At 42.5% G+C, this 18,809-nt stretch overlaps 1 protein-coding gene and 1 long non-coding RNA gene across 9 annotated transcripts in view; one reads left to right on the top strand and one right to left on the bottom strand.

The window, feature by feature from the left end:
• The window catches only part of LRMDA (leucine rich melanocyte differentiation associated), a 1,031,966-nt gene that overhangs the window by 476,554 nt on the left and 536,603 nt on the right, over window positions 1–18,809 (bottom strand). The gene's annotated exons all lie outside the window — the stretch shown is intronic.
• On the top strand, window positions 6,078–13,318 carry LOC106969689 (uncharacterized). Its single transcript, XR_001429395.3, has 3 exons — window positions 6,078–6,322; window positions 7,374–7,459; window positions 8,575–13,318. It is a non-coding gene; the product is annotated as an uncharacterized LOC106969689 (long non-coding RNA).

The following is an 18,809-nucleotide window of genomic DNA, read 5'->3' as shown; positions in this document are numbered from 1 at the left end:
TCCAAATGCTCTCCCCTAAGTAGTTTTCACTGATGACTTCAGTCCAAAAGGAGCACGAGGGCTCTCTGGTCTCTCATGATCCTCACCAGCTACTTCCCTATATTCTTGTGTTAACTCTCCAGGAGGAGAAAGTTCTATCTCTTTACATGGTTTATAAACGCCTTGAAGGCAGTATCTGAGGGTGCTGCACTATCCCCACCTCTGACTGGCTGATTTATTCTCCTTCACTTTGTGCAACAATAACTCCTTTTCACATTGACCTGAACCCCTGCATTAGAGGGGTCATTGCCACAGCCCAGAACCTTCCCTAAGGAGAACTAAGTCACCTTATTTTAACACCAAGCTTATTTTGGGGAAGAGAGAGTTTGAATAAGGACTTCTCTGCCCTAAGACCAGCAACAAGGACATGGGTGAATGGTACAAGATAGCTGTTTCCTCTTAGTTATTCAGGCAACAAAGGTTTATCAACATTTCTCCATGTGGAAAGGGCTGCGTAAGGCCAGAGGTTTCAGTGATGGAAGTAATCCATCACTTGTATACTCTGGAATATCACAGAGCTTTAAAAGTATTGAGAAATATGGATACTGTATTATAAAAAGAAAGCCAATAGTATAGTAATATTTATACAATAGTTCTATGTTTGGGGAAAAACTGTACAAAAAAAATAGACTGGAATGCTACCTTGATGGAGGGGGATGAATCGTTTTGTTTGGCTTCTAGCAATAAAGATTTACTGCTTTTCTAGTATGAAAGTAGACACTGATAAAATAAATACTTTAAAACAAGAGATCATAATTTCTGCCCTCAAAGGTGACTATGGTGCAGCATTTCTTAAATCCCTCTACCATCTGCAACAAAATCAACTGAGAAGGAATTTAAAATACAGATAATGGGGACCAAAGCTGGAACTTCTGATACAATAGACCTGGAGTAGACCCAGTCTGTCTGTCTGTACATCTCCGTTTCCCCAGGACTTTCTGGAAACATGCAAAATTTGATAACCAATAGACCAGCAGATCCACCAGATATCCAATCTTCTGCCTCCATCTCCAGATTACAATTAAAAACTAAGAGTAGCTGTTGACAGGAACAGTGATTAACAAGTTTATCAGAATCTGCTCTTCCTTTATCTTTTTTTTTAAAGATTTTGTTTTTCAGTAATCGCTATAACCAACATCTGGCTTGAACTCACAACCCTGAGATCAAGAGTCACATGCCCCACTGGCTGAGCCAGCCAAGTGCCCCTTGCTCTTACTTTAAATACGAGGGGAAGTTACAAGTTGATTCTGAGAATACCCTATCTTGACTAAAGGTATATATGAAAACCTAACCTAAGACTATACCATGATATCCCAACACATTTTTGAAAAGTTGGATCATTTTCCATTGTATTACGTGAAAGTTTACCTAGGGGTAGAAACTCCTATATCCAAAGCAAAACATCTTAAAGTAATTAAAGTAATAATCACTGAGGCTAGACATTCAACTAGTAACTTAGGATGTGAATTTGTAAATTACCCACACTTAAAAAAGCCTTTACTCATTTTTCATTGATTTATGCATTCATAAATTTACTCGGTCCCTCATTCAGACACTCATCCAACAAATGTTTTAAGCCTATAGAGACCCATCAAACCCACCTGAGTAGAGGACGCTGGCTTTACACCCCACCTCCCAGTCTCCATTTGATACCAAGACCTGCCTGGTGGTACCATGAACCACACAGATGATTAAGGGCAGGCAGGCAAGCATGGCCATTCCTCCTCTCCATTAACCATATTGCTTCCATTTGTTAGGGAGAAATTCTATTCCAGGAATTCCAGTGTTGGCTGGCTTCTTCTCCCCCTACCAGATATTGTGAGCTCAGAGATGGCAAGCTCATTTTGACAGTACTTTTCTCCTTCAACTCACTTCCTCAACTTTGTTCACCTTCCTAATAAAGCCTTCCTTGACTGCCATGTTCATTAAAACTCTGTCACCTCCACCCAGGACTACTAATGTTATTACCTACTCTCTTTTTCTTTTTCCCCCCACAGCATTTATGGCCTTCTGCCATATAATTTATTTATGTATCATGTTGACTGTTTAATGTATATTATAAGGTCCCTGAGAATGCTTGCCAGTTTTGTCCACAGATGTAATATAAATATTTAGGATAATGCCTAACACACATTGGGCATTCAAGGGAGGGAGAGAGGGTGGGACTTACTTCCCACCATGGGCCAGGCTTGGCTTGAGTCAGTCAAGAAGGTTAATCTGCTGCTGGCAGCCATGAATCAAGAGGAAGGGTTTAGGGGATTATCAGCTTCCTCCGATTTTCCACCTGCCAATCCCCTCCAATATAGGAAGCCTGGGAACAGACTACTGTCATATCATTGCCCATCCGTCCTCTCGGCCAAGCCTGGCACCCCCTGTTCTGATTGCTCTCTAAATGCTGGTCACTAGTTCCTTCCCCAGATACCAGCACTTTGCAAAGTCCACAGCCATTTGCACATAAATACCAACCCCCACTCCTACCCCAGGCTCAAAACCCCATCATTTATAAAAACTAGTCATTTCAGTTTCTGTTCCCTATTCTGGAAATGGCAAAAGTGAGGCCCCGAACTTAGAAGACTAAGCTTGGGTTTAGTAAGCTTTTTACCAGAAGAGGGTAAAAAACTCAAGCTTAGTACTCCCACTTTGGGAGCCTTTCAACCTCAAAATGTGAACCCTGAGGAGCCTTCTCAGTCCACCCTTCGTCCTCTCATACAACCTAAGGGGTTCCCACAAGCCTAAGACTTTCCAAAAATGTAGAAACAAACTCCTCTTATAGAAGCCCAATCTTGCCTTCGTGCCAGAGACTACTTGTCTCCTACCTTTGCCATGCTCCTGGGCTCTGTCTCCCTGCCCTCTGCCTCCGCCTCAATCTCACACACATAGCTGAGAGTTCTTCACAAATGAGCTCCTATATTCATTTAAAGATGCCCCCAGGTGAGTGGGGCAAATATAAAGAGAAGAACTACCTCCTGGGAACTAGGCCCTTGACAAACACTATTGCAAATACAATACCTCTGCAAATGGATCGTTATTCCCATTTTACAGAAACAGAAACTGAGGCTCAGAGAATATAACCAACTTACATCCTAAGTCACACTCCTAAAAAGTGATGGGATGGGATTTGAAGCCCAGAGCCATAGATCCTGAGGGCCACACTTTCCAACCGCAATACATGCTATAAACTGAATGTTGGTGTATTCCCAAAATTTCTATGTTGAAGCCCCAACCCCCATTATGATGGTATTTGAAGATGGGGCCTTCGGGAGGTAATTATGGTCAGATGAGGTCATGAGGGTGGGGCCTTCATGATGGGATTAGAAAGACCAGCGTTCTGAGGACAAAATAAGAAGGTGCCTATCTCCCTATCAGGAAGAGAGCTCTCAACAGAAAGTGAAGCCAGCACCTGGATCTTAGACTTGCAGCCTCCAAAAATGTGAGAAAACAAACCTCTGTTGTTTAAGCCACCCCAGTCAGTGGTATTTTGTTGTAAAAGCCTGGGCTGACACTGCAGCAGGGGAAAACAGGAGTTCTCCTTGAGACCGCAGTGTCACCTCTATAATACCCAGGCCCTTCCCTGGGTGGGGTCGGAAGAGGGTTGCAAGCCTACAAACAAGACTGGCCCAACTGGAGTCCCCTGAGGAGCACCAAATGCTGAAGTCCAGGATTTAGTTTTAGGTCGGTGTGTGCAAGGAGGTCTGTCCTTGGTGTCTTTCCTCCATGACTGAGTGACAGGCATAGTGTTAAGTGCCTTCTTTTAAATGTTTGAATGGTCAACAAAATGTTCAAGATCTGGAAAAAAAATGGCTCCAAAATGTGAAATAAAAATTATAAAACTAAGATTAATAAAATTTCAAATAAACTTCAACAGAAAGAAATCCTATGTTCACTGGTAGGTCAAGCACTAATCAAGTCAAGCTCTCCAGTTAAATATAAATATAACAAAGTTTTCATGAGAAAATTAATTTATTCTTAAGCCTCCAAACTGTAAAAATGACTTAGAATCCTTCCAAAAATTTCACAGTGAAACCTCATCAATTATATTTAATGTGAGATGGGGAAGGGGTCATTTTAATACGTTTGATATGTTGTATGATGAGGTCTCCAAAATGAAAAGTGCTCAGGATGTTCAAAGGTCTTAAAATGTCCCTTTCTGGCGAGAAGTCAAGGCTGGCAAAATGTGTGTGACCGCTAACATCTTCATTTTTATGTGTTTACTGGGTTTCGCTAGGGCAACCCAGCATGACTGAGCCAGGTTCCAAGACAAGGGAAACCATGGCCCACAGAGGGGGACTGGAAGCCAGGGGAGGAACAACCAGATAATGGGAAAGAATTTCATACCTTTAGGCTCCTGTAAAAGGCAGGATCTCCAGGGAAGCAGCCTGCTGTGCTTGGAAAGCACCAGATCAGGAGTCAAGAGAGCAGAGTTCTATTCCCAACTTCGTAACTGACAAGTTGTAGGACTTGGAATGCAGCCCCAGTTCCTAGAACCATGCCTGGCACACACCAGACATTCAATGAAATATGCTGAGAGAGCTTAATAAGTCAGTGTTCTCTAATGGCACACTTGAAGACCCTGGGCTGGAGGGGGGCAGGGAGACAAGCAGACTTTGGACACCAAGCATCCTTCCCAATCTCACTGCTGGCCACAACCACTGTCATCATCTTTACCTAACTCAGACTTCCCAAAAGTTCTCAATACTGGCAGGGGTCTAAGAAGGCAGGGTCAGCCATACACTGTGGAGTCACATGATACAGATCTGAAGTGGCACCTCTTCCCCAACATGCTAGGCCACCTTTACACAAATGCAAAGGGCTCCTTCAAGAGCTCCACACCTGCCACTCCCAGCCCACCATTGCCTCCCTACTCTAGGTTTACCTCCAGGATTTTTTTTTTTAACCACACTTCCTGAACAGGGCTCTTCCAAAATCTCTAAACAACAGAAAAACTACCTGGATTTAAAGCCTCTTCAGAATGATGCTTGGCCACCTTTCTCCCTCCCCCTTCATCCAGAATGAGTCTGGAGGGAACCGAGGCAGGCATACTGAGTCACAGTCACCCCTCCATGCACAGATACACACCCCAACCCAACAACCTCCACACAAGGAAGGCTGACAGCCTCCCACAAGACACACATCAGCAGAAGCCATCTTAGTTTGCAAGAATTCACATATTCCCTAATTATTTCAAGAGGACTTTCAGACCGAGGTAATCGTTTCCCCTTTATTACTTGCCACACATATAATGTCAGGGCCCTAGCATTCATGAGCACCCCCTTCCCCATATCTGCCCCCACCTCTACCACCAAAAACCCAAATAATTTCAAAAACATTTTTATCCTAAAATGTTCCCCTCAATTTAAAAAAAAAATTATCTTCAAGCGAAGAGATTTCTTTTCCATTTCAATCCCACAACAAGGAGAATGTCAGCCCAGCTTTTTTTTGACAGACAAATTATTGAATCAAAGAGAAAATGCCATTAAGCTCACAGGTTAGCAAGTGTCAGGAATGGTTTAAAGAGATATCCCCATTTATCTTCCAAACATGCACGAAATGTCACTAATGTGTGTTTATCATGTATAATCAGACAAAGAAAATATCGAAATAAAGTACTCCCGCATACAATAGAAATCTCCTTCCATCCTTCAAGATATCAGTGCTATTCAAATAGAATAATAATGATGAAGCCTCTCTCTTGAAAATGGAAATCAAGTGAAATGTAGATAGAAATGATTTTTTTTTTTTTTTTGGTAGTTGATGTACATTTCTAAAGTGCATTAACAGGAAATCCAGAACTTTTTAGGTCAATTATATTGTCAGTATTGTCAATGCCACTGAAATGAATACTGAGGCAGTGCCTGTTCTTGCTGGAATGAAGTTACAGAAGAACCCCCTAGACTGGGGACTTATAGAGAAACTAGACACACACTGGAAGCCTGACACTGTTCAAGCATGCATATATGTGTATCTATACTTTTTCATTCAAATCAATCCCAGCTCCAGGCATTTTGGCTTACTATAAATCTCAGTAGGAAGAAAAAGATCTACAAATAACCAAAAATCCGGCTTGATTTTCTTCCCCCCTCTCCCTCCATTATGACAAAGCATATTTATGTAAGCCAGATGCTATGACAACAATAAAACCCAGCCCTCAAGTGAATGCTCTGGACAGCAACAGTTCTATGACTCCATCTGGACTTGCAAGACCCAGGAGCATGAGCTGTCCACTGGAGAAAAAGATAGTTCTTGCATCAGAATGGACAGTCCCCTTCAAGTCTGAAAAGAGCTGGTATTTCAACCTGGAAACATTTTTTACCCTTACTACTTTCTCTCCCAATGGTCCCATCAGCTTTGTGACATATTTCCCCACTTTCTGGGTCACAAGTTTCCCAGGAGCAGAAGCCACATCTGTTTTAGTCCATCACTGACACTGACCTTCAAATAGCTGATGCTCAAAAAGTCGCTTCTTTTTTGAAAAGAAGCTTTTCCTCTCTGGTCTCTCTCAACCTCACACTTCCCTGGCTCTGGGATATTTCATAGCCCTATGGGGGAGTGGCCAAGGTCTGAGACATCCATGTGTTTGGGAGGCAGTAACTTACCACCTCAAGAAATTTCTGCTCTCCCAAATTGATGACATTAAACTCCTGTGTCAGGTACAATGTAAGGAAAGGGGATAAATGCAAGAGTAAAGGGTCCTAAAACAGTGGAGTACAGTGTTAAGAGAGCAAGTTCTCGAATCAGCCCGCCTCCTGTCCATCCAGCTGTGCGGTCTTGGACCTCAAGCTGTGTGGCTAGATCCTACCCCTAAGAATGAGGATACTAATAACCCTTACCTCACAAAGGTAGAGTGTTAAATAAGTCAATACGTGTACAGCCCTGACAACAGTGTTTGGTGCATAATAGGTTCTCAAAAGCATTACATATTATTTTTAATACCTATTTGTCTCATTTTATTATACAAATAAAAGAGAATGAGACTTAAGGACTGGTACAACTCCTCAGGAATATAGGAGTGCAGGAATAGGACCCAAACGCAGGTATGCAGAGGCCCAGTAATCCGGCCACTCCATCAGCTACTTATTAGATGCTAGCTATATACAAAAACAACGGGAAGCACGTCAAAGTAGACAAGGGACAAAAAGGAGGGAAAGTGAGGAGACTGTGAGGGACAGGTTTGAACAAAAGTGATACGCTGAAATAGGAAACCAAAAGGACCCACTGTGGCTGCAGAGTGAGGTTTATCATGCATCAGGAACATCGCTATGAAATTCACCAAATAAAATGTTTCTTCCACAGGCCCACAACCATGTCCTCATCATAGTTATCTGTTTCTTTTTTAGGCTTAAGTCCCAGCTGCTCTTTGTGGACCAGGACTGAACATATCTTTGTACCCTCCACCTCCAACACGAGGCCTGGAACTTGACAGGTATTCCCCCCAAAATGTGTACAATAAAAGGGAGCCAAGCAGGCAGGCTGCGTGGCCACCATACTGAGGTTGTGCTGGGTGGGAGAGGGAGCCTCAGCGAGGGAGAGCCCAGGAAGCCCTAAGACACACTGACATGAAATAGGATAAAGATTTATTTAATCTCCAGTTCACAGGCTACAGAGTGGCATGTGGACCACAAACCACACCTAACAAAAGTTTGTGAAGAGAGCCCATCATCACACCACAGAAAACAAGGCTCACCCTTGCAGGGGGTGGTATTCTCACCTCCAGGTGGTGAGAGAGGCCAGCAAGGCAGATGCCACCATGGAGGCACCAGAGTCCTCCACTGATTTGCTATGCATTCCCAGGCAAATCAGTGAAATTCTCTGCTCTTAAGTTGGCCCACCTATAAAATGAGGATAAAATATCTGTCTTGAAATTTGACCTTTTGTATAATAACCCTCAAAAGGTGGATAGAAATTTCCCAGCTATTATATTTTTAACAGTTTATCTTAAGGACATAATCAGAGGTATGTTTAAAATAATAATAATAATAATAAAAAAGATGTATCTCCTGGGGCATTCTTCATAGTGCTGAGTATAATAGGGAACAACAGAAAATAACCTAGTTACTCAACAACATTATGATACATACATCCTTTATAACAGAACAGGTTAAGACATTAAACATTGGGCTTCCAAGGACTATACTTATAACATGGATATATGCTTATAAGAAAAATATAATCTACAGATATAGGTGTATACACACAAAAGGAACGTATATGGGGTTGGATGTATACTAGAATGGATTAAGTGTCTATTTCTGGCAACTGTGGAACTACAGGCAATTTAATTTCTTTCTTATGATTTTCAGTATTGTCCGACATTTCTACAATGAATATGCACTATTTTCATAATCTGAAAAAACATTCTTAAAAACATAATTTTAGAAACCCTGACCATGTCTACCTCACAGTACTATTCTGAGATCAGTTATAGTAACAGATGCAGAAGCACTTTGAAATGTATAGAATGATATGTAATTCAAGTGACTGTGATAAGCCAGTAACTAAACATTTGTGGTTAACCCCATCCAAATGTCCTCCTCCCAGGACAAGGCTATTGTGAGCATGGAACTGTGTGACACTCCACCATCTTATCCAAGTGGACTATGCAAGATTTCCATCTCCCCATTTCCACGTGGCAAATGTAGAGCAAATAAGATTTGAAGCCTCCAATAGACTGAAAAATGTCAACCCAGATTTCTCCCCACCAAAACCAACCAACCAACCAACCAGAGAAATTCCACATGTTAGAAACTCCCCATGAGCTTGGATCCAAAGATTCGGTGATATCCAGCTGGCAGTCTATGCCAGATTTGTCAAAGTGAGTCCCAAGGCTCCTAAAGAAGCGTTAATCTTCTGTCAGGAGTACCAACTCCAATAGGGCCTCAACAAGCAAATTATGTTCCGGAGATTTTAGGGCCCAATGGTGGTAAAATGTTTATCACTCTAATGGCTTTGAAGTGTAAACAGACTTCATATCAACACAGTGATTCTTCTTATACACACATTCGGGCTTTTAAATTGCGCTTAAGTTGGCAGGCTTAAAAGCAGATTAGTGAGTTTCAAGATCTAGGGTTTTCCCAGGAAAAGCACATTTATTGAGCCAGTTGGTCAGTCACTGATCTAAAACAATTGTCTTACCTTAGAAATTTTAGACCCTGAGATGTCTTAAGGGTGTCTGAGATCCAGAAATTCTCCCTTGAACACAATCCAAGAAGGGCCAATAAATAAACCTGATTCATGGCAAGAGGCATTACATTCAGAAAAAGACCCACACATCACAATAATCCACTCGATTACTGGAGCAGGAATGTAGATCAGGGATGTAAACTGGCAGTGGATTAAAAGGAAAAAAAACCCACAATAATGCCTAATATTGAGATAGCACAGCTCTCAATAATTCAAAGCACATGCGCTTCTATTGTGTTACCTTAACCTAGCCAGAAGCCTGTAAAGGCAGGTATAAGGAGGGCTAGTAACCGCAGTTTAAAAAGGAAAAAAGTTTAAAGAGGTAAATTATTGACTTGGCCAAGGTTATTTAGGCAATCGATGAAAGCCAGATTCATAACCCAGTCTCCCACCTAAGGAAGTCAACTTGCCTATGACAGTGACTAGTGGTAACCAAGCCAGTAAGGAAGATTCAAAACCAGCAGCTAAATCAAAGATGTTAACTGGGTGTTCAAGAATCCTCCTTGTGACTCAAGGATCAAGGAAAGACCAAGAAAACAAGTCTCTCCCACGAGTTAAGTTCAGAACCCAAAGCTCCTTCTTTCCTCAGAAAAAAGCTACAAGCATTTCACCTGCCTTCTGAAAGGAGGCAAGAGAGAGTCCAAGTGCTACATCCTCTTACCTATACCTTCTTACTTCACCCCATGTCAGATGCTTGGGAACCACCACAAACCAGGGAGCTGCCCTGTGAAGCTTAGCATCTCTCTCCCTCTCTTATCTCCAACTATAGAGAGAATAGCAGTAAGTCGAACAACACTCCACTTCTCCAAAAAAGTTTATACACATGCGTGAGCATTCCATACAATGTATGTAATAAACTGGAAGAGCACCCAAGTAAATAAAGAACAGATCAAAAGGGAGGTATGAGGCAGCCACATTCAACTCTGCACTTGAAAATTTAAATGAATACTCCTTGAGAGCAAACTACAAAATGCTAACCTTGAAGTGCTGAGTGGCAGGAAGAATTATGGGTTATTGTACTGTCAAAATGCCAGACAGCTGTATGTTGAGTTGCTGCGTTATTTAGACAATCAGAAACTTGGAAGCTAATGTGACATATTTTTTTTCGGTGTGAAAGCTCTTGACATGCATCGCGATAATTTCTAAAGGGACAAAATGTTATATAAAAAACATGGTGCCTTCAGGAGATGGTCTCATAGGTAGAACAGCCCCAGGCAGACCAGGAAGGATGTCAACAATGTGGACTTCCCAAGGGAGAGGACCATTTCCTTCCAGTCTTAGTCCACAGGGGGGTGGTCCCAAGCAACATGGAGCGCACTCATTACAACTTCCTACTCTCTCATCACGGAAGAAATGCTCCTGGATTCACCTGCCTGGCTGTAGGCTGGGCTGGGCCAGGTGAAGCCCACTAATTGCAGGATCATCTCTCAGCTGGATGAGCAATATGGCGATCACATTCAGAGGATGCTACCAGAGATCATGGTGCTGTGCAAACCAGGGGGAGAAATGGGGCTATAATTCTACCTCTGCTGTTGCAAGTTAGTTTCCTTCCACATGTATTCTTGATTGGCTCGTGGACAAGTACACATAGAATGAGTGGGAGCCATTTTAAGGAAATTCCTAGCTTTGACTCTCAGGTTGCCCTAAAGTGAGAGTGGGAGGCAGGTCATGGTTGACTGTACCTGAAATTCTACCTTCAGTACTTTCACTACAACTAAAATACAAACATTAACACATTGAACTTCCAAGAGTCACCGCTAACTTAGGGCATATGGAAGTTCTGAGAATTGGTTTTGCCGGGTGGGGGGAGGAGGAGTATAGGATTTAAGATCCAGATGAGGGACAGGGGCCTATGGGACAGGCAGAAAGACAAGCCAGAGAAAATTCCAGATAGAAAGTACCATACTCTGTGGATTTGCCCTCTTCTCTGCATTTCTTCTTGATCAAAAGGAAAACCATCCCATCCAGGAGAAGAGAAAGTAGCTGGAGACTGGTGGGTCAAGGGGAGTGTTCCTCTCCTAACAAGCATTTCCAGTCAGCAGGCACAGACTCTATCCTGAGGCCACCTCTACCACATGTACCAATAGCATGACCTTTAGCAAATTATTTAACCACAGTTTCCTTAAATGCAAAGTGGGAACAACAAGAATAACATCCTCAAACTGATGTTGAAAGATTTCATGGGCTAATTACTTAGAGCAGTGCCAGCCAGGTGATGATGGTTCTACTCAAATATTATCACAGCATCCTCTTCTTATCATCACAGCTAACAGTTTATACCAAATCCCCACTGCCAGCTGCAGGAGTAGAATCCCCCGGGATACTTTTCCCAGGACAGCAAAGCAACTTTGAATCACAAGAGTTTCCTGTGCTCCCTGCTATGTGATCCTAGACAGGATCCTACACCCAACACTCACCCACCCCAGAAAAGGCCAGCATACTGTGCCATGCAGAGAAGGAAGTCCATTGTCTAAGTGGAAATCACCTGGATTTAGATGGTGCCACCCCCCCCACAAGCTCCACTACGCGTTGTAAGTAAAGACACTCTCTTCTTTTTTTCTTTTCTACCTTGTTTTTATTTTTATTTGACAGTTAACCTAAATGTTAAGATAATACCCTGTAATCTGGGTCCTTAAAAACTGATATGCAGCCAGAGGATAAGACTGGTAAATGAATGAATTCGAAGCTGATTCCAAAAGCTGTGCTATTTGGCTATAGCTACTCTGGAAAAATTAGGAATACAAGGACTGGGGCCAATGTCTTCGCACACAACAGTGGTTCAATACTTTCCACCCACCATTCCCTGGGTCATTATGAGGATCTCAGGGTATGAGATGGTCTACTGACACCTCCAGGTATGAGATGGACTACTCAAGCTCCCCACACACTTAAGGAAGACAGTGAAAGTCCGCTAGAGGAAAGATTGTTCCTTTCTCCAGTATTAGGGATCATTTTCTGCTGAAATCAGGAAACACCTATATCCTTTAAGCAAATTATCATGGCAGGTGTGCTCACCAGAAATTTCATTTTTATGAATCAGTATGGGAATAGTTCTTGCCTACAATATGCATAAATGAAGAACCGGGGGCATGATCTATCTAATTCCATCCAACTCTTGCTTGAGTCATAGCAATAAACATAGGGATAGACAGGGAAGTTCTGCATTGGATGGAAAGGATATTTTCCCCTACTCACTAAAAGTTGCCTGTCAAGGGTACCTGAGTGACTCAGTCAGTTAAGCGCCTGATTTTGGCTCAGGTCATGATTTCACAGTTCGTGAGTTCAAGCCCTGCGCCAGGCTCTGTGCTGACAGCTCGGAGCCTGGAGCCTGCTTCGGATTCTGTGTCTCCCTCTCTCTCTCTGCTCCTCCCCCACTCATGCTCTGTCTCTCTCTCAAAAATAATAAACATTAAAATTTTTTTAAGTTGCCTGTCAGAAGCACTGACCACTGACTTTCCTAATCTTCCTTTGCTACTTTAAATATAAGTCTTTATATGTGATAGAGACCACATCAATGTTACCCCAAAGGATGGCACCATTGACAAGCCTACACAAGATGGATTCATATGCTCAGGAATCAAAAACACATGCTTCAAAGTCTGAAAGGCTTTGGCAAATGATAGCTTATGACTCTAGAGAGTTTCTTAACCTATCTGTACGCCATTTTCCTCATATGCATAATGCAGAGACTGTCACCCAGTGATAAGATTGTTATAATTAAATGACATAATATACACCAAATGCATGGCCCCTGCAGGGCCTGGGACACAGAAAGAGCTAAATAAATGAGTCGTCATCATCATCATCATCATCAATCCAAATAGTGTCTGAGTCTCTTCATGCCACCACATATAGTAAGGAAGACATAAAATGCTTAATTCACCTGAATCCATACTCTCATAAGTCAGGGACAGCTGACTATTGTTCTCTGTGAGGTCTGCGGGGACAGTGAGACTACACGGAGTAACAGGACAGTGAGGTGTGACATAAGAGGCACTTAAACTGGAAGCCAGGCATCCAAATCTGGTCCTGCCTCACCCCTAACTCACTGTGTCAGCCTGGCCAGTTCACACAATCATCCTAGGCTTTGGTTTCCTTATTTAAAAGACAAAAGCAAAAACCAAGAGAATGTGAACTTCATCACCATTTCCACTCATCACCCGGGGTAGGCATCACTAATCAGTCATGGAACTGCTGAACACAGTGGTAACTCACAATTTTTCTCAAAATAGTACTCCTGGAAATCACTACCATAGGGTTTCTACATGCAATAAACTTATTTGTCATCCCTAACTTAAATGATCCCTGAGATTCTAACCCTTTAGAAGATGCTTGGAGATTTAACCAAATCCTTTAGCTCATACCAGGAAGTGGTCAGGGAGAAGCTTCAGTTGGAATGAAAAAAGCTAAGAGACCCCATTAAGAGACTCTTTGGGCAGAAAAGCCTTGGCAGGTAAAAGGTACCCATTCATCGACAGTGCTTTGAGACCCTAATATTTTTCTATTTTCGTGTTAAACTCATTATGTATATCCACCTTATGTTCTCTTCCTCCTGCTCCCCGACAGCAATTACACATATGCCCAAAAATGTACATATCTATGTATATATGTACATACACACACATATACAAAATGTACATATCTATGTGTATACATACATATACATGCACATAGTTTTCCAACCCTACTCTTCTACTTTTACCCTCAACAGTTTCCCTCTTTAGGCCTCATGTACACAGATCTGCTTACTACTTTTGGCAATTTTAAGCCTATGCTATTTATCCTCATGACAATTTTGTGAAATATCAGCTTCATTTTGCAGACAAGGAACCTGAGTTTCAGAAAAGTTCAGTGATGGCCATCAAAGAACCGTGCTACCTTAGGGAAGACTTGGAATCCAAACCAGGTCTCCTGGATCCCACACCTAAACTCTATGTATGCAGCCACTCACAAGTTGCCATGGCCCACAGTAACTTTCACAAGGCCCCCATTCCTGCTGTCTCCATACACCCTACCCACACCTACAATCTCCCAGCCCTAATTTTTCCCACATCTCTCACCAGGTCCTGGCAGCCTCTGGCATTTCCCAAGCACACAGTTCACCAAACTGGACCATTTCTTCTTTATTATCTACACAAATATTCTTAATTATTTCTCCTCCAACCTAAAGTACTTATTTCTTATTTATGGGCGTAAATATAAAGCCAGCAGGGCTCATATTTCATGGGGAGCCATTCCAACAGCATCTAGAGCCTTCCAAATTTACGGAGCATGAGAGCTGATTCTCTGCCCGTTTCATTATAAAGGGGTTTACCATAAATATTAGAATTTGAATTCCACCCAAGTAATGCATTAATAGATACTAAACCATTAATAATTTCTGCACTTTTTCATAAATGGGCAAAGTCCAATAAATAAACTATATCTTCTCCACAGCACAGCAGGGTTAACAAGTACCAAGGAGATTTCAAAGACAAACTACTGGTAGGGGCTGCCAGGAGGTAAGATTCATAATGAAACTACAAATTCTGGAGACCCATTTTTTACTGTCCACCATGGCAAGTATCTAAAATTAAATGCTAAGCAGAAATCCGTCCTGGAATCTGACACACAGCAGTTTAGGTAAACAATCTCTGAAATTAAAAACAGATTCTGGATAATAAATAAGTCTGCGTGTGGATCTCTCTGATAACAGATACCTCTCCCTGATAAATCAAAGGCGCCAGCCCTACTGAGCCTTTCTAAATTAGGCCAGATGATTCACCTAAAATATTTCATCTTGTGTCACCTGTCTTAATGAACGGCAGTAACAGATAGCTTCTTACCAGTTACTGCATGGGGGCCAAAGGCCTCCAGGCTAATTATACTGAAGGCCTGGGGAAGGTGGCCCATCTGGGAGGAGCTGGTGGACAAGGAGGATTTCACCATGATACTCATTTACTTGGTCCCATGACCCATGTCTACTAGCTTCACTTGCAACTGCCCTAGAATTGTAGAAGATGATCAGAATCAGAGATGCCAGATATCAAAGATAAATAGCCCATGAGGGGGAAGTGGTGAATCCAAGCTTTGCCATTCCTAGATGTGTGAACTTGGACAAAAATCCAGAAATCTTTGGGGACTCACTTTCCTCACGTGTAAAGTTGGGATAATAACACCTGCATAGCCTACCTCCTGGGGCTATGTTGGGGTCCAACCAGAAAGTGCAAACAGAAATACTTTGCAACCCTCAAGCACTACTCTGTTATTACTCTAAGTGATACCATTCAGTCAGTCATTTCTTTGCCAAAATTTATTGAGTACCCCTTACGTGTCAGGTGTTAGGGATAATTTAGCGGCTAGAACAGATAAGACCCATACCTCATGGCAGTGGGGGATGACCTGGGTACAACTTCCCTGAAAAGGTGGAGGGCACAGCATGTTAGAGGATGGTAAGGCTGTACAGGGAAATAAAGCAGGGAGACTGCCAGGGCCAGCCTGGGCAGGGAGCAGGGTTTCTATTTTCAACCAGGAAGACCTCACCAGGGACACAACTTTCAAGACTAAAGGAAGAAAGAGAGCAAGCCTCACAGATACTAAAGATAGAAAGAGTAGGAACATCCAGGGAAAAATACTCCAAGGAGGATCTGAGGAGCCACAAAGACAGGATGGAGTCCTTGGAGAAGAGGAAGCCAGGAGCAGGAAGGAGGCCTGAGGGCACAGAATGGGCTTGGCGGGGAGAACTTCAGCCTTTGGAAGGTTTCTAGTAGAGGAGCAATGTTTTCACCAGAGCACTCTGTGGCTGCTGTGCTGGGAATCATAAATATACATTATACTACTATTATTAACAGTATTGTTGCAAGATTCTGTTCTGATCCAATGTGAATCTGAGTTGGAGAAGGAGAGAAAATGGGATGGGGGCCAAGCAGAGTGTTGTTTTTCTTTCTTAAATGCTCAGAACAACTCAGTACAGAAAGGACTGGGTGAGTGTTGGTGGGATGGCACAGAAAGGCAAGAGTAGGGGACAAGTGAGCTAGCTGCAAGTGTAATGGAGACTGGGGAGCGGCCTCCTATATCCGGGGCCTGCTTCTGTCTCCTGTGTGGTTGTGGAGAGCTGTAGGAGGGAAGAGCAGTGCGTGGAAAAGAAAACCCACCGCTCTCAAGTCCTATGCCTTTGCTGCATTCAGTGAAGCAACGTGAAGCCCTATTCGTTTTAAGCCTGGGGCCTGTCTCTTTACTGAAAATGAAAACAAAATTCTCTTTTAAAAGAGGGGAGCTTGGTTGAAGGCCATGGACCGTATTTTATCAGCGTTTGGTGTCAGCAGAAGTGGGAAACAACATAATAAGAGGAGCCATCTCGCCTCCTGCTTCAGAGCAGAAAATGACGCAGGGGTCATTCCATTAGTGATCACAGCTGCTTCTAAATGAAACACGTATAACCTGAATCCAATTAATGAAAGGATCCGGCAATCCTCACCAATGCTAATGCTGAATGAATCTTTAAACCTTGCTCATTCACCAGCTCCGTGTTTCACCATAGTTCAAAATCTCAAGAGCACAAGCTAATTCCTGAATGAAGGAAATTATGACTCAGCATTTCTTTTCAAATGTCTGGCAACTTGGCCTTTCCCGTGGGGCTGGGGTGTGTACTTCTTTCCTGTACTTCTGGTACTTCTGCAAAGCGTGGACAAGTCTGCAAACAACGTGGCCCAAACTGATTTTCTTCCCAGGTGCCTAGAGAGAACAGGGATTGTCACTGATGTGCACACACAGAGCCACCTGGAAAGGCTTTTAAGTGGAGCCAGTGACAGGGTGGGGTGAAGGTGTTCCATTTTTTTTTTTTTAATATTTATTCATTTTTGAGAGAGAGAGAGAGCCTGAGCAAGGGAGGGGAAGAAAGCAGGGGCAGGGGGCATGGAACAGAGGACCCAAAGGGGGCTCTGTGCTGACAGCAGAGAGCCCAATGCAGGGCTTAAACTCACGAACCATGAGAACATGACCTGAGCCAAAGTTGAATGCTCAAGTGACTGAGCCACCCAGGTGCCCCAAGTATACCAGTAATGGTACTCACTAAACTAAACCAGGACTCAAACCCGGTCACCCATAACACCTTCACGACTTTTGCTATGTGTACATGCCACTGCTATTTGTATTCACTTCTTTTTGTTTTAAATCTTCAATTTGGTGGTTCTCACTGCCTGGAGCCAATCACACTCCCCAAAGGATATCTGACAATGTATGGAGACATTTTTGACTGTCACAACTTGGAAGGAGGCAGTGCTACTGGCTTCTGGTGGACAGAGGCCAAGGCTGCTTGAAATATCTTACAATACACAGAATGCACCCCACCCCCAAACAAAATAATTATCTGGCTCAAAATATCCATTAGTGCCATTACTCTAAGTGACTAATTCTCCCTTACATTTATTTTAAAAGGGAATTGTATATAAGTATCATAAAGGAAAAACCAGGATCACATATCATAAGTAGTGTTCAGTCAAAAGAAGAAAGTAATCAGAGAAATATGCAAAACGAAAACAATATTAAATTTTAGTTAGCAGCCTGCTGAAGGCCTTGAGCCTGAATGCTGCTTTAAAAAAAAAAAAAAAACACATTCTCTTTATTATGATCAAAAGGACAGAAAGAGAATTGAAAAGGGAGTAGCTTTTCCCTGTGTGATTAATGATGTATCTGTGCACATCCCCAAATCATCTTGGGTACCACAAGCAGAAGGTGATATTGGCAAAGCTAATCTCAGTCCATCTTCTCAGGGCTGAAACACGGGTATTATTGAAGCTGTATACCGATGAGGAAGCCCAAAGAGGCAAAAGCAGTGAGAAGCCAGCATTATTTGCATTATAAATCTCTCAGAAAGCTGATTATGGTGAGATGTTTGGCTTAGAGGTGGAGAAACACCACTCAGAGATTCATAGTGGAGGGAAGTCCCTTCCAACATCTGAGACAAGACTGAGTGATGAAAGCCTTTCCAGATGGCTCTGTGTGTACAAATCAAAGAAACTATGGCCGACTGTTTAGGCAATGTTTTATGAACCATACTCAAAACTATGCTAGTGCCTTGAGAAAAGTATTCTATGGTCACATAAGCTAGCTATAATACCTAGTTGAACAAAGTTTGAAGGTTTTCCTATTGTCAAACTTCTCAGAGCCCTTAATGTGATAATGAGCACGGCAGATAAGAATCCCCCTCCCCCAGGGGAAAGGGGAGCAAGAATTCTCAAACTCATCAAACACATACTTTTATTTATTTTTTCTTGTGGAACACTGAACCACCTGTCCCCCCTGGTATTCCAGGGAGCACAGTTTGAGTAACTTAGTCATAGTGGAAGAAAATATTTCCTTTTCATCAAAGGTTATGAGAGTTTCAAGAGACTGAAGTTGTAAAATCATCCATACTTCATAAAGAAAGAAAAAACCACACTGATTTTTAAAACACTGGTGTCTGCTAAATAATAGGTGCTCATAATACATTCACTCCAACTTATGAGTCTCTCTTCTCCGAACTCTCAGACCTCTGGAATGATTGGTTCTAGAAATGATTAATGTGTCCAAACAATCACATTCCTTAATTCCACATCTTAGTGGGTGGGGAGGAT

Source organism: Acinonyx jubatus, chromosome D2, assembly GCF_027475565.1.
Source record: "Acinonyx jubatus isolate Ajub_Pintada_27869175 chromosome D2, VMU_Ajub_asm_v1.0, whole genome shotgun sequence".
Classification (NCBI taxonomy): Eukaryota; Metazoa; Chordata; class Mammalia; order Carnivora; family Felidae; genus Acinonyx; species Acinonyx jubatus.
Note: the sequence above shows the minus strand (reverse complement) of the source record. Positions and strands in the feature narration are given on the sequence as shown.